Genomic DNA, 23,798 nt, shown 5'->3' with positions numbered 1-23,798 from the left:
CGCTACCCATGCGGGGTTGGGCGGCTCGGTGATATAGAACCACCCCGATTGCCACCCCGTTATGGTATCCACGAAGGTGCCCTCGAGCCATGTGATGTTGGGCATCTTGCCCACCATGGCGCCTCCACACTCCGCCTGGCGGCCGCTCACTACCTTCGGCTTGACATTGAAGGTCTTCAGCCATAAGCCGAAGTGGGGCTTGACGCGGAGGAAGGCCTCGCACACGACAATAGACGCCGAGATGTTGAGGATGAAGTTCGGCATCAGATCGTGGAAATCCAGGCCGTAATAAAACATGAGCCCCCAGACGAAGGGATGGAGAGGGAATCCCAGTCCGCGGAGGAAATGGGTGAGGAATACCACCCTCTCATGGGGCTCGGGGGTGGGGATGAGCTGTCCCTCATCTGGGAGCCGGTGCGCGATGTTGTCGGGCAGGTATCTGGCTCTCCTCAGTTTCTTGATGTCTCCCTCCGTGACGGAGGAGACCATCCACTTGCCTCCCGCTCTGGACATGGTTGGAGAAGGTTGAGATGGAAGTGAGATCTTGGGCGCTAGAGCTCAAGTGTGTGGGAACGAATGAGTAGAGGAGAAAGAAGGCGTGGATAGAAAGGTGAATCCTTGTCCCTTTATATGGGCGGACAAAATTAAGCGTCCCCACTTGCCTGGTAAAACTCGCTTATCCCCCAAGCGCCATAATTAATGGCGCGGTTGGGTTACCCCCACCCGTATTGATGAGAATCCCGTAATAAGGGGACATGATCTCTGCTTTGACAAGATGTGTCGAAAAACTGCCTCGCGTTATGTGCGGGGCTGGTTAAAAGAAACGGTTCGAATAATCACCGGGCCATGACGTAACGTCATGCTGCCGAAACGAGCTAGCAAATTAGATCTACGAAAATATTATCCTCTCTACAGTGGAATGTGGAACTTATTTTGCAGGGTCGGACACTATCCTCATATTCAAATTCTTCTATGATGTATTCGGAGAAGGAACCCGCCTTGCAATGCCGAAGACAACTGCGTGCCGGACTCATTGTCATTGAAGCCTGGTTCAGGGGCTACTGTGGGAGTCCTGGATTAGGGGGTCTCCGGATAGCCGGACTATCTCCATTGGCCGGACTGTTAGACTATGAAGATACAAGATTGAAGACTTCGTCTCGTGTCCGGATGGGACTCTACTTGGCATGGAAGGCAAGCTAGGCAATACGTATATGGATATCTCCTCCTTTGTAACCGACCTTGTGTAACCCTAACCCTCTCTGGTGTCTATATAAACCAAAGGGTTTTAGTCCGTAGGACAACAATCACAACATACAATCATACCATAGGCTAGCTTCTAGGGTTTAGCCTCTCTGATCTCGTGGTAGATCTACTCTTGTAACACCCATATCATCAATATTAATCAAGCAGGACGTAGGGTTTTACTCAATCAAGAGGGCCCGAAACTGGGTAAAACTTCGTGTCCCTTGCCTCCTATTACCATCCGGCCTAGACGCATAGTTCGGGACCCCCTACCCGAGATCCGCCGGTTTTGACACCGACAACCACCATCATCCAATGCCTTGCCAATTTCCTTCAGCTTTATTGATTTTGCATTGTGTGGTCATACCGACAAGGAAAAGGAATAAAATTCACTCTTCATAACTCATTCATGCATGATACTGATGAACACTACTCTGATGAAAGGCAAAGTCATGATACGAGGATGGAATATGTACGAAAAAATGGACGACTTGAAATATTCACACCTATGATGTGGTAACTAAGCAGAAGGCACTTCAACAAATTAGAAGCACTGCAAACTAGACACCATATGAAAGGTGCAATCAATATCACTCTGCCAAGTTAAAACTGTCTCGTCATAGGTGGCGTTCATCAAACTAGAAGCAATACATGCTAGAAATCATATTCAAGATGCAAACCAATATCACACTGCCAACTTAAAGGTGTCCCATCATAAGTGACTGATGCAGGATACACAAGAAGAGTAGTTTCATGTAAGAACATGGTGTGATAGACAGATATAGTATGTACCAAAAACAGGAAAGCGTGTCATATTCACATGTATCATGTGTAAGCTAAGCAGATGCAGTTTACACTAATTAGGAGCAATACAAGCTAGACACCATATGCAATATGCAACTAGATATCACACTGCCAAGTTAGAGCAAGCACCTTGGATGGTGGAGTAGGGGAGTGGAGACTTGGAGCTTGTAATGCACTATCAGTACAAGGAGAATCGGTACAGATGCTCCGTTTACGTTGTTGTAGAGGACCACCATCATCGCCTTCCTTACTCTTTTCCTTCCTCTTTCTTGATTTTGCCTTGTCAAGTCAAACCCACAAGAAAAAGGAATACAATTTTCTCTTCAGAACTCATTGATGAATGATACTAACGAACACTACTTTCATGTAAGGCAGCCGCATGATAGGAGGATGGAATATGTATGAAAAACATGATGACATGACATATTGACATGTATGATGTATAAAGTGTAAACTAAGCACAAGGTGCTTGAACTTGTTAGAATCAATGCAAGCTAGAAACCATATGAAAGATGAAACCAATATCACTCTGCCAAATTAAAAGGGTGCCCTAACAAATGTATTTGACCAAATTAGAAGCAACACATGGCAACATGCTAGAAATAATATGCAATATGCAACGAATAAAGGTGACTCTTCGTAAGAGATTGATGCAGGATACAGAAGAGAGGTAGTTTCATGTAAGAACAAGGTTAACACATAGATGTAGTGTGTACCAAAAATAGGAAGGCATGTCATATTCACAGGTATAATGTGTAAACTAAGCAGATGCAATTTACCCTAATTAGAAGCATTACAAGCTAGACACCGTATGCAACATGCAACCACATATCACACTGCGAAGTTAGAGCAAGCACCTGTGATGGTGGTGTGGGGGAATTGCGGTCATCAACTAGAACGTTGACTATCTTCATTTAGCATTGCTATTTCTTGAGAATCATGTGGGGAGGATGACACTGCACTCTTTAAACGACTATGTCGTCTCACAGTAACCCACTGGGGTGACTGTCTCATCATAAGTGATTGACGAGGGATACAAAAGAGCATTAGTTTGATGTACGAACATGGTTATTAGACATATGTAGTATGTATCAAAAACAGGAAGGCATGTCATTATCAAAGGTATAATGTGTAAAGTAAGCAGATGCAATTTAACCAAATTGGAAGCAATACAAGATATACACCATATGCAACATGCAACCACATTTGACAACGCGAAGTTAAAGCATGCACATGGGATGGTTGTTTGTGGCAATTGAGATCATCAACTGCAAAGCTACGTTTACTATCTCCAACTGCTGACACTGCACCCTTTAGAGCGCTGAAATGCTTAGTGCTTATCTTCGAATTACACTGCAGCGACTTCTGTCTTTTCTTTTCTGCATTCATCAACACTGCGTCAGAGTCTGAAATACCCATGCATAAAAAACAATAGTGTGAGTATGGGTGAAGTGTGTGCACAAATAGTATAGTGTAAAGGTAGCAGATAGCAGGTTGGTGAGAAATAAATGACGGGAGACATATGATAGCTCTACAACATGCATGGCACACTAAATCACTACAGGATTCTTTGAAAATAATAGTCAACTGAAAACAAATAGGTCAGTCCATTTTTTCTGCACCGTCCGATGTACAAAGAACGGGCATATCGCCTTCATCTACCTCCAGCCAGTCAGTGTTGACGATCTTCCTCGAAACGCCAGCGACCACCAGCCCAGTCCCCTGCCTGCGCCCTCCCCTTGACCTCGCCACACCGTCGTGCTTGGCACCACCCCCAGCCATCCATTCAAGCCCCGCCGACCTCTAGATCGGGCGCAAGCAGCTCCTGCGCCCCACATCCCTATGATAGACACCGATGTGCCGCTTCCCCGGCGAACATACGGACTAGGTTCTCCGTGCGCCTAAGCGGGTGCTGCTTCTTTTAATTGTGGTTTGACTGGCCCTAAATTGAAATCCAGGCGGGCTAGTGACCTCTAGCAAAGGGGAAATAGTAAAGGGAGGAAACCTTATGCATTTAGTATCATGAAGAAGATGCAGTAAGAAGCACTCAACTAGTTTCTTTCGTGGGATGAATACGGTGTGAGCAGAAACGTAAGGTTTGCACGAATAAGGGAAGAGGAGTACCTCTTTCTGCTGGTAGTGTTGTGTCCTCCTTCTGTTTTTCCAATGATCTTCTTGTTGTTCGCTAGAAACAAGAAGTTGTGGAGGACGGTGGAGCCTTGGACGAACCCATGGCCAAGTTGTTGAGTGTGGTGCAGTAACACCCCGGATGTAATTTACCTTATATGTATCCCAACTCTTGCCATTTCCGGCGCTAAGTTATTTTATCTCCTCGGGTTCGGGTTTTTGTCTTCGTGTGTTGTTGTCGTTGTCATGCATCTCATATCATGTCATCATGTGCATTGCATTTGCATACGTGTTCGTCTCATGCATCCAAGAATTTTCCCCATTATCCGTTTTGCATTCCGGCGCTCCTATCTCCTCCGGTGGTCCTTTCTACCTTCTTTTCGTGTGTGGGGGTTAAATATTTCTGGATTGGACCGAGACTTGCCAAGCGGCCTTGGTTTACTACCGGTAGACCGCCTGTCAAGTTTCGTGCCATTTGGACTTTGTTTGATGCTCCAACGGTTAACCGAGGGACCGAGAAGGCCTCATGTGTGTTGCAGCCCAATACCCTTCCAATTTGGCCCAAAACCCACCAAAACCCTCTCCATCATCTAGAGCGTTCGATCACGATCACATGGCCGAAAACCGCACCTCATTTGGACTCTCCTAGCTCCCTCTATGCCTATATAAGGAACCCCCTCCGAAATTCACGGGTCTTCTTCCCCGAAACCCTAGATCCCCTTCCTATCCGCGTGCCCGACAACGTCCGGACGCGCCGGACACGTCCGCCCGCTCCGCCGAACGAACCAGCTCCTGCCACGTGTCCTGGGCGGGCGCCTACAGCCGCCTCGTCGCCGACCCGACGCGCTCCGCCGCCACCTTGCCGCCACCGCGCCACCCGACGAGCTCCGGCCGGCGCCCTCCTCGCCAAGTTCCCCGACGAACTCCGGCGAGCTCCCCGGCCAACCTCGTTCCGCGTGCACCGCTACAGTGATCCAGATCTAGATCTGAGAGATCCACTTGGTTGACTTTTGCCCCAAACCCTAATTTATTTGTGTTTTTCATCGTGCCGTAACTTTGCATCCGTAACTCCGTTTTGCGCGTGTAGCATATCAAAGTGTTCGCTCTGAGAGTACATCATTTCATCTCATTGCATCATTTTCATTTGAGCTCATCTCGATGCCTGAAATGCTGTTGGAAGAGAGCTATTTGAGTTAATTGTTAGATCTGCTGCATCAATTAGCTATTTGTCATTTTTGCCATGATTATTGTGTGCATGATATGCTCCTGAGTTCTACATGAGTTTTGTTATATGCCATGCCATCTTTACAGAGGTGCTATCCATGTTTTTTTGTGAAATGTGTGGTGACTAGCACAAGCTTGCAAAGTAGTGCATTCGTTAATGCTGATTTCAAGGACTTAGAATTTCACTAAGTCCCTGATCTGTTTTTATCAATATGCCATATGTTCATGTTGTTTCCTAGTGATCCGTGCCTCTTCTGAGGATGATCAGTAAGGATGGTTTGTTAATATTGTGGTGCTATATCCATCCATGTCCTTGTGTGCATTTATGGAGCACCCTAGCTTGAGTCAATCGAGCTCTACTTTTTCTATTTCGTGATTCCTGGCAGATTGTCTACTTGTTAGCGATTTTGCCGAGGATGTTGTTGTTGATCCGTGCATGCTAGGTTGTTGTTCTTGCCATGGCTAGCTTCTATGATATGTATTCTTGATGGGTGTATTCTTAGATTGTCATGCCTTGCTCTGTAGTGAGTGCATCGAGCTCGTAAACATGCCTACTCGCAAACTGATTTGCATGTTCCAGTTTTACTCAGTCTGTAACCTGATTATGTTTTTGCCATGTTCACATGCTTGCAATTGTATTTTCTGATCCCTTTTGGCTCAAGGTCACTAAGGGACTTTTGTTAAGTGCTTTGAGTAGCTTCATGTCATGCCTTGCTTTGGCATGTGAAGTTCCTGTAGCATATAGTTTTCTTGCTCCAAAGTGTTCTACCTGATTTGAAATTCCAGGCTTGTGTTAATTTTACTAAGTCTGAAACCTGTTTACCATTTGCATTTTTTCCATGCTTGTTTGAACCTATTAATGGATGTTTTGGCCGTAGCTCAGTGTTCATCTTTTGTCAAGCATCATGAGTGGATCCCTTCCATGTATTTTTTTGCCATGTTTGAGTGCTGTAGCATATTTATCTTGATGCATTTAGATGGCTACTTGCTGTTTATCGCAGACTGGTGCCATATTTGTTTTGCTTGCCATTTCCAAACCGTGCATCCGATTCCGGTGATCTTTATATCGATTTCAACCGAAATCACCTCACCGTTCCAGTGGCACTCTTGGATTTCCAAGTTGAGGCCGGGTTCAATCATTCCTTGTCAAATCTTGCATATGCATCACATATCGCATCCCGCATAGCATACCATGTTTGCATCTTGTTTTGTTTGAGCTTTGCACGTGGTTGATTGTGTTCCTTTTGCTTGTTTGTCTTGTTTGGGTAGAGCCGGAAGACAAGTTCACTAACGAGGAGCCCGTTGAGTTTACTTTCGAGGATCCAGACAACTCTGACAACTTTGCAGGCAAGATGATCATACCCTCGAAATCACTTCTATCTTTGCTTGCTAGATGCTCGCTCTTTTGCTATGCCTATGCTGCGATACCTACCACTTGCTTATCATGCCTCCCATATTGTAAACCCAAGACTCTAACCCACCTTGTCCTAGCAAACCGTTGTTTGGCTATGTTACCGCTTTGCTCAGCCCCTCTTATAGCGTTGTTGGAACATGGAGATGTTCTTCTTTGTTGGAACATGTTTACTTGTTGGGATATCACAATATATCTTATTTAATTAATGCATCTATATACTTGGTAAAGGGTGGAAGGCTCGACCTTTTTTCCTAGTGTTTTGTTCCACTCTTGCCGCCCTAGTTTCCGTCATATCAATGTTATGTTCCCGGATTTTGCGTTCGTTACGCGGTTGGGTGATAATGGGAACCCCTTGACAGTTCGCCTTGAATAAAACTCTTCCAGCAATGCCCAACATTGGTTTTACCATTTGACACCTAGCCTTTTTCCCTTGGGTTTCGCGGACTCAAGGGTCATCTTTATTTTAACCCCCTCGGGCCAGTGCTTCTCTAAGTGTTGGTCCAACTGAGCGATGTCCGGGGCTACCAGGGGCAACTCTGGGCTGACCTACCCGACGTCTGGCTCATCTGAGTGTGCCCTGAGAACGAGATATGTGCAGCTCCTATCGGGATTTGTCGGCACATTCAGGCGGTGTTGCTGGACTTGTTTTACCATTGTCGAAGTTGTCTTGTAGAACTGGGATACCGAGTCTGATCGGAATGTCTCGGGAGAAGGTTTATCCTTCGTTGACCGTGAGAGCTTGTGATGGGCTAAGTTGGGACTCCCCTGCAAGGATTTGAACTTTCGAAAGCTGTGCCCGCGGTTATGGGCAGATGGGAATTTGTTAATGTCCGGTTGTAGGTAACCTGAATCTTAACATAATTAAAATGAATCAACTACGCGTGTTGCCGTGATGGTCTCTTCTCGGCGGAGTCCGTGAAGTGAACACGGTGTTGGAGTAATGTTTACCATAGGTTGATTTATAGTTCTTCGTTCGTGCTTTGCTTTCTCTCCTCACTCTCTTTTGCGAATAGGTTAGCCACCATATATGCTAGTCGCTTGCTGCAGCTCCACATATTACCTTGCCTTACCTATAAGCTTAAATAGTCTTGATCGCGAGGGTGCGAGATTGCTGAGTCCCCGTGGGTCACAGATTACTTCCAAACCAGATGCAGGGCCCGATGACTCCATACCAGACGATGCGCTTGAGCTCAAGTGGGAGTTCGACGAAGACTCACGCCGTTACTATGTGTCTTTCCATGATGATCAGTAGTGGTGCCCAGTTGGGGCAATCGGGAGCGGGTCGCATGTTGGGGTTAATCTTTTATTTTGGTACCGTAGTCGGACCATGAGTGTATTGGATGATTGTAATGTTATTCATGTACTTTGTGTGACGTGGCGAGTGTAATCCAACTATGTACCTTTCCCCTTGTTATCTATTTACATGGGTTGTTGTGAAGATTACCTTACTTGCGACATTGCTTTCAATGCGGTTATGCCTCTAAGTCGTGCTTCAACACGTAGGAGATATAGCCGCATCGAGGGTGTTACAAGTTGGTAATCAGAGCCTTCCCTGACCTTAGGAGCCCCCACTCCTTGATCGAATTAGCTGACGAGTTGAGTCTAGAAAAATGTTTTGAGTCATTTAGGAATTATATATCGGAGAGTTTAGGAATTCTTTTTACTCCCAGTCCCTTCATCGCTCTGGTAAGGTATCCTGACGTAGAGTTTTGACTCTCCTCTTCTCAAATTTCACTAATTTTTTTATGATCACGCGGGTATCTTGGAATCGTTCCGATCGATTTGTGACAAGAACATTGTTCTTGGTGCCTCCTGTCATTTAGGGGTTGTGGCAGTGTCCCGGGGAGTTGAGCTCCGAGGTGTTGTCGTCACAATTTTATCGTTGCAGTTCTAGAATACCTGAGTTTAGTTTCGCCGACATCGAAAATCCCTTTTATGCAGTTGTTGGTGAGATAATCTCGACGCCACCCAGTACTGGGGCGGGAGTTCGGGAGTATTGCCATAACTTGTATAATGGATGCTTTTCGAAGGTTGAGGTAGACGATTTCCGAAGTTTTTCTCGGTTATGTGTTGAAGGATGGATACAGCTGGATATAGGATTTGCTAGATTTGGGTGAGATATTATGCTTCCCCTATATCCCCAACACCTGATTGCATAACCGAAAAGGTTCGGGAGTTTCATAGGTGGGAATTCTTGTAGCTCTAGTTCTTCTTCCACGGGTATTTGGTTTGAGATTGGGTGATCCTTACCGAGTATTCATTCTTGTTCCGTACCTTGTTGATTTTATCCCTCTACCTAAATTCTAAGTGGCTTCTCAATTTATGGATATGTGACCATTTCAATTGGAATGCATTCGTTCATTTTGTTCGGATGTGAAGACTATATGTTGCAATTTCTACCCGTTTGGTTTAGTTTCAATAATTGTATATCAATGTGCTAATGGATGTCAACCTGTTCAGGATGGCTCCTCCAACGCGCACGACTCCGAATCCTGATCCGCCACCACTTCCTCCTCCTCCGGAGGCATGGCAAGCTGTGATAGCTGCTACTAATGCAAACACGCAGCTGATCATGCAAATTCTTCAAGAGCGCAACCAAGCGAACCAAGGCAACCAAGGCAACAATCAGAATCACTTTGCTACACTCAACAAGTTCCTTGCTAACCAGCCAAAGACCTTCAGCAATTGCGTTGAGGCAACTAACACCGATGATTGGCTCGTGGACTTATGCAAGCATTTCGAGTGCAGTAACGTCAGACCTGAGGACTTTGTCAAGTTCGCTTCCTTCCAACTCAAAGACCAAGATGCAGAATGGTTTCAGCAGTACAAAGATTCTAGAGGAGGCCGTGTGATTACCTGGGATGAATTCCGTCAAGACTTCAAAGCTCATCATATTCCTCAGAGCATGGTTGAAAGCAAGCGTGATGAATTCCGCAACCTGAAGCAAGGCTCTATGTCTGTCTATGACTACAACAAGATGTTTCAGAAGCTCGCCCGCTTTGCTAAGCAGGACGTCCCTGACGAGAAGAGCATGATATACCAGTTCAGGGGTGGTCTCAGAGAAGAAATCCAGCTAGCTCTTGTTCTCTTTGAGCCCATGAGGTACGATGAGTTTTACAACATGGCATTGAAGCAAGAGGCTGCTCAACTGAAGTGTGATGCTTCCAAGAAGCGAGTCAGAGATGCTACTCCTTGTTCCTCAACTCAAGTGGATAAGCAGCAGAAGTATTGGCTTCCTCCTCCTCCGTTCCGTCAGCCTTATCAACAAAAGAGCAAAGGTGCTAGTGGATCTTCCCACCCACCCAACCCTGGCTTTCAGAACAAGACTTCGTCTCAAGCTCCAAGATCGAGTGCTCCATATCACCGTCCGCTTTCAGAGGTCACGTGCAACAAGTGCCAACATAAGGGTCACTATGCCAACAAATGCTTCAATCAGAGGCGTCTCCCTCCTCCTCCAGTGAGATCTGCAAGTATAGCTATGGTCAAGCATAACCCCAAGTCCGCCAAGGTCAACTTGATGAATGCAGCTCAGGCAGAGGACTCGTCAGATGTCATCATGGGTAACCTTCCTGTTAACGATATTCCTACAAAAGTTCTTTTTCACACTGGTGCATCGCATTGTTTCATCTCGAGACCTTTTGTTTCTAAGCATGAGTTGCCTTTACAAGATTTGCCTAGTCAGTTATCCGTTGTTCTCCGGGTAAATTCATGAATGCAAGCGCTATGGCCCCGGATGTTACTATCACGTTGGGTGACTACAAGTTTCTATCCTCTCCAGTGGTCCTTGGTAACTCGGATATTGATCTTATTCTTGGAATGGATTGGCTTTCTAAGCACAAGGCTCAGCTTGATTGTGCTGCTAGGCAGATTCAACAAGTTTCTATCCTCTCCAGTGGTCCTTGGTAACTCGGATATTGATCTTATTCTCGGAATGGATTGGCTTTCAAAGCACAAGGCTCAGCTTGATTGTGCTGCCAGGCAGATTCAATTGACTCATTCGTCTGAGGATGTAATTGTCTTTGCCGCTCGTGATGATACCATCCGTCTGTTTTCTCTCAATGAGAAGGGTGAACTGGATGCCATCTCGCAAATTCTAGTCGTTTGCGAATATCAAGACGTCTTTCCAGAAGAGCTTCCAGGAATGCCTCCGCACCGGCCAGTTGAATTCATCATCGATCTTGAGCCTGGCACGGAACCGGTTTGCAAACGTCCTTACAAGCTCGGACCTGAAGAGTTCAAGGAGCTGAAGAAACAATTCAATATTCAAGAGCGAATGGGTCTCATCCGACCTAGTTCTTCTCCGTGGGGTTGTGGAGTTCTTTTTGTGAAGAAGAAGGATGGAACGGACCGACTTTGTGTTGACTACCATCCATTGAACAAGAAGACTATCAAGAACAAGTACCCACTTCCCAACATCAATGAGCTGTTCAAACAACTCAAAGGTGCTCAAGTATTCTCCAAGCTTGATCTCCATATGGGCTATCACCAGATTCGAATCCATGAGCAAGATATTCCCATGACGGCTTTCAGAACAAGCTATGGTTCATACTAATACACTATCATGTCTTTTTTCCTCGTCAACGCTCCTCCGACTTTCTCTCGCATGATGAACTTCATCTTCAACGCCTACACAAATGACTTCGTTTTGGTCTATCTCGATGACATTCTGGTCTTTTCGAAGAACAAGGAAGATCATGCAAAGCACTTGCGTTTGGTGCTCGATAAGCTCAGGGAACTTCAGTTCTACGCCAAGTTCTCAAAGTGCGAGTTTTGGCTCGATGAGGTTCTTTACCTTGGGCATATCATCTCTTCCAAGGGCATAGCGATGAATCCTGAGAAGGTGTCTGCAATTGTGAATTGGGAACCACCTTAGAACGTGAAGCAACTCCACAGCTTCCTCAGTCTTGCAAGCTACTGTCGAAGGTTCGTTGAGAACTTTTCAAAGATCTCAAAGCCTCTTTCAAACCTTCTCCAGAAGCACGTCAAGTACGTTTGGTCTCCAGAATGTGACATCGCTTTCAACACTTTGAAATAGAAATTGGTCACTGCTCTAGTTCTGACTCCTCCTGATGAATCCAAACCGTTCGAGGTCTTCTGCGATGCCTCTCTTCACGGTCTTGGTGCAGTGTTGATGCAAGAGAAGAAAGTCGTGGCTTATACCTCTCGCCAGTTGAAGCCCAACGAGAAGAACTACGCCACTCATGACCTCGAGTTGGTGGCAGTTGTGCATGCTCTTTTGACTTGGAGACATCTCTTATTGGGAAGAAAAGTGGACATCTTCACTGACCACAAGAGTCTCAAGTACATCTTCACTCAGCCTAATCTCAACCTCAGGCAGACTCGTTGGGTCGAAATGATTCAAGAGTATAACCTGAGTATCGAGTATACTCCAGGCAAGGCCAATGTAATTGCTGACGCTTTGAGCAGGAAGGCATACTACAACAGTCTGATTATCAAGCCTTACCAACCCGAGCATTGTGAAGCTTTCCGCAAACTCAATCTGCAAGTTGTTCCTCAAGGTTTCCTCGCCAACCTTCAAGTCTCTCCTACTTTGGAAGACCAGATTCACGAGGCTCAACTTCTTGATGCTATGGTGAAGAAGGTGAAGATTGGGATTGCCAAGAGTCAACCCAAGTACAAGTGCTACCGCCTTGATGACAAGGATACTCTCTTCTTCGAGGATCATATTGTTGTGCCCAAAGGTGACCTTCATAAAGTTATTATGAACGAGGCTCACAATTCACTCCTCTCCATCCACCCTGGGAGTACAAAGATGTATCAGGACCTCAAGCAGGCTTATTGGTGGACTCGAATGAAGTGCGAGATTGCTCAGTTCGTGAATGAATGTGATGTTTGCAGAAGAGTGAAGGCAGAACACCAAAGGCCAGCTGGTCTCCTCCAACCTCTTGCCATTCCAGAATAGAAGTTTGACCACATTGAGATGGACTTCGTGACTGGGTTTCCAAAGTCTAAGCGTGGCAATGATGCTATATTCGTTGTCATTGACAAACTCACTAAAGTGGCTCACTTTCTGCCTATCAAAGAGTCTATCACTGCAGCTCAATTGGCGGAGCTTTATACCTCTCGGATTGTCTCTCTGCACGGCATTCCACAGTTGATCTCTTCAGACCGTGGCAGCATCTTTACCTCCAAGTTTTGGGATCCTTTTCAGAAGGCCATGGGCACCAACATCCGCTTCAGCACAACTTTCCATCCTCAAACTAGCGGTCAAGTCGAGCGTGTCAATCAGATTCTTGAAGATATGCTCAGGGCTTGTGTGATCTCCTTCGGTATGAAGTGGGAAGATTGTCTTCCATACGCCGAATTCTCCTACAACAACAGTTTTCAAGCAAGTTCGGGCAAGGCCCCATTCGAAATTCTCTATGGCAGGAAGTGCCGTACTCCTCTTAACTGGTCAGAAACCAGTGAACGTCAATTTCTGGGAAATGACTTAATCACAGAGGCAGAGGAGATGTGCAAAGTCATTCGTGATAACCTCAAAGCAGCGCAATCGCGCCAGAAGAGCTACTATGATAGTAAGCACCGTGATTTGGCCTTCGAGATCAGAGATCATGTGTACCTCCGCGTCTCTCCAATGAATGGTACTCGTCGCTTCGGTATCAAAGGGAAGCTTGCCCCTAGATACGTGTGTCCTTTCAAAATCATCACCAAGAGAGGCGATCTCGCCTATCAACTCGAGCTTGCTTCAAACTTTGCAAGTGTGCACGATGTGTTCCATGTCTCTCAGCTCCGCAAGTGCTTCAAGACTCCTGACCGCACCATCAACTTCGAAGACATTGATCTCCAAGAAGATCTCTCTTATTGTGGGCACCCAGTTGCTATTCTTGAAGAGACTGAACACAAGACTCGCAATAAGTCAATCAAATTCTTCAAAGTCAAGTGGTCACACCATTCCGACCGTGAAGCCACCTGGGAACGCAAGGATCACCTCTGTTCTGAGTACCCGGCGTTCTTCCAGTCCTAGATCTTGGGACGAGATCCTTTCGTAGTGGTGGAGTGTTGTAACACCCTAGATGTAATTTACCTTATATGTATCCCAACTCTTGCCATTTTCGGTGCTAAGTTATTTTATCTCCTCGGGTTCGGGTTTTTGTCTTCGTGTGTTGTTGTCGTTGTCATGCATCTCATATCATGTCATCATGTGCATTGCATTTGCATACGTGTTCGTCTCATGCATCCAAGCATTTTCCCCGTTATCCGTTTTGCATTCCGGCGCTCCTATCTCCTCCGGTGGTCCTTTCTACCTTCTTTTCGTGTGTGGGGGTTAAATATTTCTGGATTGGACCGAGACTTGCCAAGCGGCCTTGGTTTACTACCGGTAGACCGCCTGTCAAGTTTCGTGCCATTTGGACTTTGTTTGATGCTCCAACGGTTAACCGAGGGACCGAGAAGGCCTCATGTGTGTTGCATCCCAATACCCTTCCAATTTGGCCCAAAACCCACCAAAACCCTCTCCATCATCTAGAGCGTTCGATCACGATCACGTGGCCGAAAACCGCACCTCATTTGGACTCTCCTAGCTCCCTCTATGCCTATATAAGGAACCCCCTCCGAAATTCACGGGTCTTCTTCCCCGAAACCCTAGATCCCCTTCCCATCCGCGTGCGCGACAACGTCCGGACGCGCCGGACACGTCCGCCTGCTCCGCCGAACGAACCAGCTCCTGCCACGTGTCCTGGGCAGGTGCCCACATCGTCGCCGACCCCGCGGGCCCGCGAGCCCGTCCGGGGCCCTCCCGGTCCGGCTCCTCCCGCCACCCGCACCTACCGGGCGAGCCACCCACGCTGCCCGCCGGCGTCCTTTGTCCTTCGCCGCACCGCTGCGGATCCCGACTCCGGCGACCTCCGCCGCGGCCGCCCAGCTCGCCGCGTTGCACGGCGGCCTACAGCCACCTCGTCGCCGAACCGACACGGTCCGCCGCCACCTCGCCGCCACCACGCCGCCCGAGGAGCTCCGGCCGGTGCCCTCCTCGCCAAGTTCCCCGATGAACTCCGACAAGCTCCCCGGCCAACCTCGTTCCGCGTGCACCGCTACAGTGATCCGGATCTAGATCTGAGAGATCCACTCGGTTGACTTTTGCCCCAAACCCTAATTTATTTGCGTTTTTCATCGTGCCGTAACTTTGCATCCGTAACTCCGCTTTGCCCATGTAGCATATCAAAGTGTTCGTCTCTGAGAGTACATCATTTCATCTCATTGCATCATTTTCATTTGAGCTCATCTCGATGCCCGAAATGCTGTTGGAATAGAGCTATTTGAGTTAATTGTCAGATCTGCTGCATCAATTAGCTATTTGTCATTTTTGCCATGATTATTGTGTGCATGATATGCTCCTGAGTTCTACATGAGTTTTGTTATATGCCATGCCATCTTTACAGAGGTGCTATCCATGTATTTTTGTGACATGTGTGGTGACTAGCACAAGCTTGCAAAGTAGTGCATTCGTTACTGCTGATTTCAGGGACTTAGAATTTCACTAAGTCCTTGATCTGTTTTTATCAATATGCCATATGTTCATGTTGTTTTCTAGTGATCCATGCCTCTTTTGAGGATGATCAGTAAGGATGATTTTATTAATATTGTGGTGCTCTATCCATCAATGTCCTTGTTTGCATTTATGGAGCACCCTAGCTTGAGTCAATCGAGCTCTACTTTTGCTATTTCGTGATTCCTGGCAGATTGTCTACTTGTTAGCGATTTTGCCGAGGATGTTGTTGTTGATCCGTGCATGCTATGTTGTTGTTCTTGCCATGGCTAGCTTCTATGATATGTATTCTTGATGTGTGTTTGCTTAGATTGTCATGCCTTGCTCTGTAGTGAGTGTATCGAGCTCATAAACATGCCTACTCGCTAACTGATTTGTAACCTGATTATGTTTTTGCCATGTTCACATGCTTGCAATTATATTTTCTAATCCCTTTTGGCTCAAGGTCACTAAGGGACTTTTGTTAAGTTCTTTGAGTATCTTCATGTCATGCCTTGCTTTGCCATGTTAAGTTCCTGTAGCATATAGTTTTCTTGCTCCAAAGTGTGCTACCTGATTTGAAATTCCAGGCTTGTGTTAATTTCACTAAGTCTGAAACCTGTTTACCATTTGCATTTTTGCCATGCTTGTTTGAACCTGTTAATGGATGTTCTGGCCTTAGCTCATTGTTCATCTTTTGTCAAGCATCATGAGTGGATCCCTGCCATGTATTTTGTTGCCATGTTTGAGTGCTGTAGCATATTTATCTTGATGCATTTAGATGGCTACTTGCTGTTTATCGCAGACCAGTGCCATATTTGTTTTGCTTGCCATTTCCAAACCGTGCATCCGATTCCGGTGATCTTTATATCGATTTCAACCGAAATCACCTCACCTTTCCAGTGACACTCTTTGATTTCCAAGTTGAGGTTAGGTTAAATCATTCCTTGTCAAATCTTGCATATGCATCACATATCGCATCCCGCATAGCATACCATGTTTGCATCTTGTTTTGTTTGAGCTTTGCACGTGGTTGATTGTGTTCCTTTTGCTTGTTTGTCTTGTTTGGGTAGAGCCGAGAGACGAGTTCACTAATGAGGAGCCCGTTGAGTTTGCTTTCGAGGATCCACTCAACTCTGACAAGTTTGCAGGCAAGATAATCATACCCTCGAAATAACTTCTATCTTTGCTTGCTAGATGCTCGCTCTTTTGCTATGCCTATGCCGCGATACCTACCACTTGCTTATCACGCCTCCCATATTGTTAAGCCAAGCCTCTAACCCACCTTGTCCTAGCAAACCCGTTGTTTGGCTATGTTACGGCTTTGCTCAGCCCCTCTTATAGCATTGTTAGTTGCAGGTGAAGATTGAAGTTTGCTCCTTGTTGGAACATGGAGATGTTGTTCCTTGTTGGAACATGTTTACTTGTTGGGATTTCACAATATATCTTATTTAATTAATGCATCTATATACTTGGTAAAGGGTGGAAGGCTCGGCCTTTTTGCCTAGTGTTTTGTTCCACTCTTGCCGCCCTAGTTTCCGTCATATCGGTGTTATGTTCTCGGATTTTGCGTTCCTTACGTGGTTGGGTGATAATGGGAACCCCTTGACAGTTTGCCTTGAATAAAACTCTTCTAGCAATGCCCAACATTGGTTTTACCATTTGCCACCTAGCCTTTTTCCCTTGGGTTTCACGGACTCAAGGGTCATCTTTATTTTAACCCCCTCGGGCCAGTGCTTCTCTAAGTGTTGGTCCAACTGAGCGATGTCCGGGGCTACCAGGGGCAACTCTGGGTTGACCTACCTGACGTCTGGCTCATCTGAGTGTGCCCTGAGAATGAGAGATGTGCAGCTCCTATCGGGATTTGTCGGCACATTCAGGCGGTGTTGCTGGACTTGTTTTACCATTGTCGAAGTTGTCTTGTAGAACCGGGATACCGAGTCTGATCGGAATGTCTCGGGAGAAGGTTTATCCTTCGTTGACCGTGAGAGCTTGTGATGGGCTAAGTTGGGACTCCCCTGCAGGGATTTGAACTTTCGAAAGCCGTGCCCACGGTTATGGGCAGATGGGAATTTGTTAATGTCCGGTTGTAGATAACATGAATCTTAACTTAATTAAAATGAATCAACTGTGTGTGTTGCCGTGATGGTCTCTTCTCGGCGGAGTCCGGGAAGTGAACACGATGTTGGAGTAATGTTTGCCGTAGGTTGATTTATAGTTCTTTGTTCGTTCTTTGCTTTCTCTCCTCGCTCTCTTTTGCGATTAGGTTAGCCACCATATATGCTAGTCGCTTGCTGCAGCTCCACATATTACCTTGCCTTACCTATAAGCTTAAGTAGTCTTGATCGTGAGTGTGTGAGATTGCTGAGTCCCCGTGGCTCACAGATTACTTCCAAACCAGATGCAGGACCCGATGACTCCGTACCAGATGATGCGCTTGAGCTCAAGTGGGAGTTCGACGAAGACTCACGCCGTTACTATGTGTCTTTCCCTGATGATCAGTAGTGGTGCCCAGTTGGGGCGATCGGGACCGTGTTGCATGTTGGGGTTGATCTTTTATTTTGGTACCATAGTCGAACCATGAGTCTATTGGATGATTGTAATGTTATTCATGTACTTTGTGTGACGTGGCAAGTGTAAGCCAACTATGTACCTTTCCCCTTATTATCTATTTACATGGGTTGTTGTGAAGATTACCTTACTTGCGACATTGCTATCAATGCGGTTATGCCTCTAAGTCGTGCTTCGACACTTAGGAGATATAGCCGCATCAAGGGTGTTACAGGTGCGGTGGCCATCTGTCGGCGGCGGGGAACCATATCCAAGGCGGCGAACGACGGCGTAGCGGGAACAGCTCCAGTGCGGTAGATGGTTGCGACAGTGGAGCGGCTGTAGTGAGGCGCTGGACGGCGTGGTCGGAGTGGTTCTGGTATGGCGCATGTCGGCGTCGGCGTCGTGGAGGCAGCTCTACCTCAGCTTAAGCTGCTAAGTTCTTGAGGGCGTTACGGTTGTGGTTACATTGGATGACGACGTCGGGGTACCGGCTCCGGCGTGATGGAGGACGGCGGTGGTGGATTGGGCGCTATGGGGTGGAGGACGAAGGAGGCTGGGGTTTTGTGGCTGGTGGAGAGGGCGTTTTAGCGCCCACGGAGTATGAATGGGGAAACAGAGGGAGGCAGGTAACAAAGGGGGAACAATGTTTCGGTTTGGGACGCACTTGTTTGAAATTTGGGGAACGTTACAAACTTTGCCCCCATCTAAAATTTCGGACATATTGCGGGTTGGGGGTAGGACAGTAATCTCAGGTGTCCCAAATCTAGGTGGGATAGATTTCGGCCGAGCGCATGGGTGTTTAGGCGCCCACGGCGTATGAATGCTTCTCGAAGGCGGTTGAGACTAGCGTCATGGTGAAGTTACAAACCTACCCCGGTTTAGACCTTTGGACATCGGGCCAATAGGCTACACGGGCCAGAGTCAGGACAGTAATTTCCTACCACCAAACATTAGTCTCGCGCGGTTTTGGGTGACCAGAGGCCTATTTGGCACTTCGTTCAATATTTGGGAGCAGAAGCATTAACATTTTCGTTTCTCTTGAATTGAACTTTCAGGATTTTTCAAACTTCACAAATCTATACTCTTGAAAATCCTAAAGCTACGATTATTTTGGAATGGAGGGGGTAAATTTGAATATACATTGTACATGAGTATTTATTAAAAAATATGCAACTTACCTCAGTTCATGCATGGTTCCAGATATAATCTCCTTGGTTGCAAAAAAAAGTTAGACATGCGTATGAATATATATAGCATGTTCAAACGCACAACAAAGATTGATGCCCCCTTTTACAACTGATTTACAAATGCCATTATCTCGGGTTCAAATAGATGAATGCACTTCCTATGAATTCAAATCTTCGAAACCCCCTTTATGTTGAATTCGACATGTATTCTATTTCGTAGCTAGCAATTTGGAATGTATCCATGCAAGTGACAAATGTATAGAGTGCTTCACACTAACAACATGGAGTGCACTAATTAATGTTTATATATGAATTGCAAAAGCATCCATTGCCTGTATTTCAAACCGCTCTCACTCTATGGATCGATAATATGAAATAAACACATGCACATGCTAGAATTCAATAGAGTATGGGTGTCTGATAGACCGATTTTTGTCCATACGCAATTTGCAAAATTCATGATCTCATCCAAAAATAATAATGCCATTTATATTTTAATTTAATGCGTAGAACCGCCTTTTACACGTAGATGCACTATGCCTCGGCCCATTCTCACAAACGCGCTATATATCTCTCTATCTACCGCATAAGTGCACACACTTTATATGCATCGGCATTTCTCTTTCACACATGCTCACAGTCTCTCTCGGGGTGCCGGGGAGTCTCACGCACATGCTCTCTCTGTATATCTCTCTCTGACTACTATGTATCACTCTTTCACTAATCTCAGTTGGAAAACACTATTTCACTCACATGCATATATACACACGCACGCCCTCTATACGCACATATATGTGCCTACGTGTCTCCCGCAGTCACATTATCTTTAGGCCTCTCTCGCACACATTGCCCCCCAGACACACCTCTCTCTTAGTAGTTGGCAGATATGATTCCATCATATCATTCGGTAGGATATCCCTGACTGTTAGGCTGGATGGTAATACGAGGCAAAGTTTTACCCTAGTTCGGACCCTTGCAGTTGAGGAAAAAGCCTACTCCTAGTACTGTATATTAGCGATTGGGGTGTGTACAAAGTACACGTGAATACGAGGCATTGTGCGTGTGTGTATACTATCGACGAACTAGCCCCCAAGCTTCTATAACATACTGGGGGCCTAGGGTTAAAATCATATATAGTCGGCTTATCACCAGTGGGGATAGAGTCCTCCGCGACTCTGGTAGCTAGCTTCATGTTGTACGCCGAGTCCTCCACATGGGTCTTTGTATAACGCGTCTTGGTCCAACCTATGTGGCGCAGGATGGAACCGACCCATGAGTCCTCATGTTAACCCACCACAACTAGAAATGATGTGCCCACCACACCACACACACAATCGGCCACTAAAAAAATAAGCATATACAATAGTGCAATGTTATACATGAAAGTTAATTGCATGGTGCATCCAAAAATATTTGTTCTACATTGTGAATGTTTATATATTCTCCTAAAATATTAGTCATGGGAAAGAGAAACGAAGGGCATATATCTCCTTGTCTCCACCGGACACCCCCTCTTTCTACACCACTTTCACGTACGCACACAAACTATCTCTCGGCCTTCTAAAAGTATGCATGCCCACGACATTCACACGTGACGGTCATTGTATTTCAAGCTAAGGCACTATATGGCCACTGGACTTCAGAATATGCTCATTACGGTCACCGTATACATTCTCGTGGTGATCATACGGTATCTAGCTCACGATACGTCTCCGTATTTTCTTGATGACACTAACGGACTTTGCATTTGATGCGTGCTCCGTATTTTATTGACGACACTTACGGTCATTGTATTTGAAGCAAAAGCACGATATGGTCACTGGACTTCAGAATAAGCTCATCACGGTCACCACATACATTTTGTCGTGCTAACCAACATGTGGTTGGATGGTTAGGAGGACAGTGGTTTCTCGAGCCCACCAGGGTTAAAGTCCCGGTGCTCGCATTTATCTTGGGTTAATTTCAGTATTTTCTGGCGATGTGCGTTCAGTGGGAGGAGACGTTCCACTCGACTACGAGGCACCTATGGTGACTTCGTAAAATCTCAAGATCATATGCTGGCTCACTCTCTCGAAGGTGCTCATAGGGGTAGGGTCTGCGTGTGTGCGCTTATAGCGGTGAGTGTTTGCGCGTATATATGAGCCCTTGTGTCTGTACCGTGTTAAAAAAATACATGTCATGATTATACGGTCACTGGCTCACCCGTACAACTCCGTATTTTGTTTATGACACAATCAATTGAACAGTCAAACGTTCCACGTGGCACACTTGCATGCACCCTTTGTTAAGGACATGGATTGTTACAGGTATTAATCAATCTTATCTGTGATAAGCAGAACATTGATGTTTGCAGCGGTCTTTATGAATCACAACGTATCGAACGGGCTATCAACATAGTAGGCTTATATACATGAAAAGGATGACATCACACTCAATGAACAATCATCGGTTTATGAAATGCCAGCTTCTGACCGCCCTGGCCCACCAAAGGTTCCTCTACTGTGCGCTCCTTGCGTTGGGTCGCTGACATGCATGCCATGTACCCAAAGAGCCCACACGTCAGTGGAAGAACGACACGGTGTCCTACGTCAGAGTCGAGGGCACCACTCGCTGCACGCCCGGCTGAACACGCCTCCATGAAACCCGCCCGTGTGGAAGCCGAGAAACCCACTCTGGACACACGTTCGACATTAAACGCAACATCGGCCAAGCTTCTCCCGTCCGCCATCTATTTAATCTCCTATTTAAATGAGTCGAAACGCCAGCCAAGAATCGCACACCTTCGCCACTCCCCTATCTCCTCGTTCACCATTTTGTCCACTCTTACAATGGCTTAGGAAGAGTAGTTATTCCGCACAAGCCATTTGTCTAGGTTTGTATCACACACACACACCCACGTAGGTGGGGGACATGCACGAAGAGAAGAGGTGCATGAATGGCACATGTACTCCCGTCTCTTTCCCAACCACACCCGCGCGGGTACATGGTGGAGCTCATTTCTGTATGAAAAGGCAGCCCACGTGGTAATTTGACCGTGTACTGGTTGACCACTTGGTGGAGGGAGGATCGTCCACCACGGGTGAACAAACAAATTGCGACTTGACACGTTATGTTAAAAAGAGGCAAACCATGGGGTCCTACCTTAGAGGCAAGTCTCTATACACTGGAGTACTTTTGATGTGTCTCGTCAACTCACAGAACGAGGAGAAGCTTGCTTAGTACGCCGTCTCCCCCGCCCACGGGCGCGGTGGCTCGCAGGATGAGGTGAAGCTTGCTTACTAGTAGTAGTACTGTAAGCCTTATGCCCGCTCCCTCGCCCATGCACGCGGTGGCTCACAGGACGAGGAGAAATTTTTACTAATCCCTCTGTTTACTCCTCGTCCCTACTACCTTAGTTAGAGAGATTATCATATTGTTTGGAATATATATGTCCTTTAGTACTCCCTCCATTTACTTATACAAGGCCACTATAAAAAAATACATTTTGCATCTATACAAGGCCACAAATAGTAATCGAGACAAAAGTTACTACTCCCTCCTTTCCAGTTTATGGCTCAATTTCAAAATCTCTGCAACCAAGGTATACGGTGAGTGGTCGAATTAATTTCATACTCCTAGTTTGCACAAGTAATTAGTACGCTCATTTTTCTCAAGAAGTTATGTTTACCGAGGCATTAATTAGAACGAATGCATGAATGAACACAAAATTTCCATGAACTTCTACATGCATTGGTGAGTTTTCTCTTGACACTTCTTGCATCGGGTGATCTAACGCACCTCGAAATCCAACATGTGATGGTACTACTACTAGTAGTAGAATTGAGACTTACAAAACGGAAAAACGAATATTTTTAGATGAGCCCTATAAACCCTAGTGGGTACGTACTCCGTAAAATCAGATTTTCCCAAAACTAAGTCGCTCAACCTTTATTTACTTGTTTCCCTTCCTGCCTCCTTGCCTCGAACAGACTATGCCAAACTCCCCTGCCTGCCGTGCGGGCAAAGACCCGCCGTCGCCTTTTTTTAGTCCAGGTTTGTATCGATGGATCGCGAGAAGCAGCAAAAACCCAAGCCGTGTATTGTACTCCTCCGTCGACGCTCGCTTTCATGAATTCTGTACTTCATGTCGCCGACATGTGGGACATATAGCAACCGGGTCGACGTGTCATGCACCAAATAACAGTGTAGAACAGCAGGGAAGACGCACCCAGTCGTACCGCCCCAGTAGTAGTAGTAATGAGCAATGAGACGTCAAATCACAATGCTGCACCTTCCCAGACGGACGAAGCAACCATTATTTCACACTTTGGTTCGCCATCACCTCAAACCACGTAGTATTGCTTCTGCGTCAAGAGGGACACGCGCATCGCCTTGGTACATCAGGACACGTGGGACCGCATGACAGGCCATGCTCCCCCGCCGATTGCTCGGTAAAATCACCTCATTTTTACTACTATACTTCCTCCGTATCGGTTTACATGGCATGCACGTCGTTCTAGGTTGAGAATTTAACTGGCTATATATGTGATGAACAGTATATGTTTAGAAACTACATCCGCTTAATAATCCAGTGGTATACTTTTTGTGACATAGTAACTCATATTTAGTTAGTCAAATGGATGACCTAGAACTACATGCACGCCCTATAAACCGAGACGCCTAAAAAACGAGACGGAGAGGGTAGTTCGGTATGTTTCTTTTTAGATCAATATAGTCGGGATTCACCAAGGAGCAAAACCAAGTGGTAGGCTGCACCTGTCGT

Source organism: Triticum aestivum, chromosome 7A, assembly GCF_018294505.1.
Source record: "Triticum aestivum cultivar Chinese Spring chromosome 7A, IWGSC CS RefSeq v2.1, whole genome shotgun sequence".
Taxonomy (NCBI): domain Eukaryota; kingdom Viridiplantae; phylum Streptophyta; class Magnoliopsida; order Poales; family Poaceae; genus Triticum; species Triticum aestivum.
Note: the sequence above shows the minus strand (reverse complement) of the source record.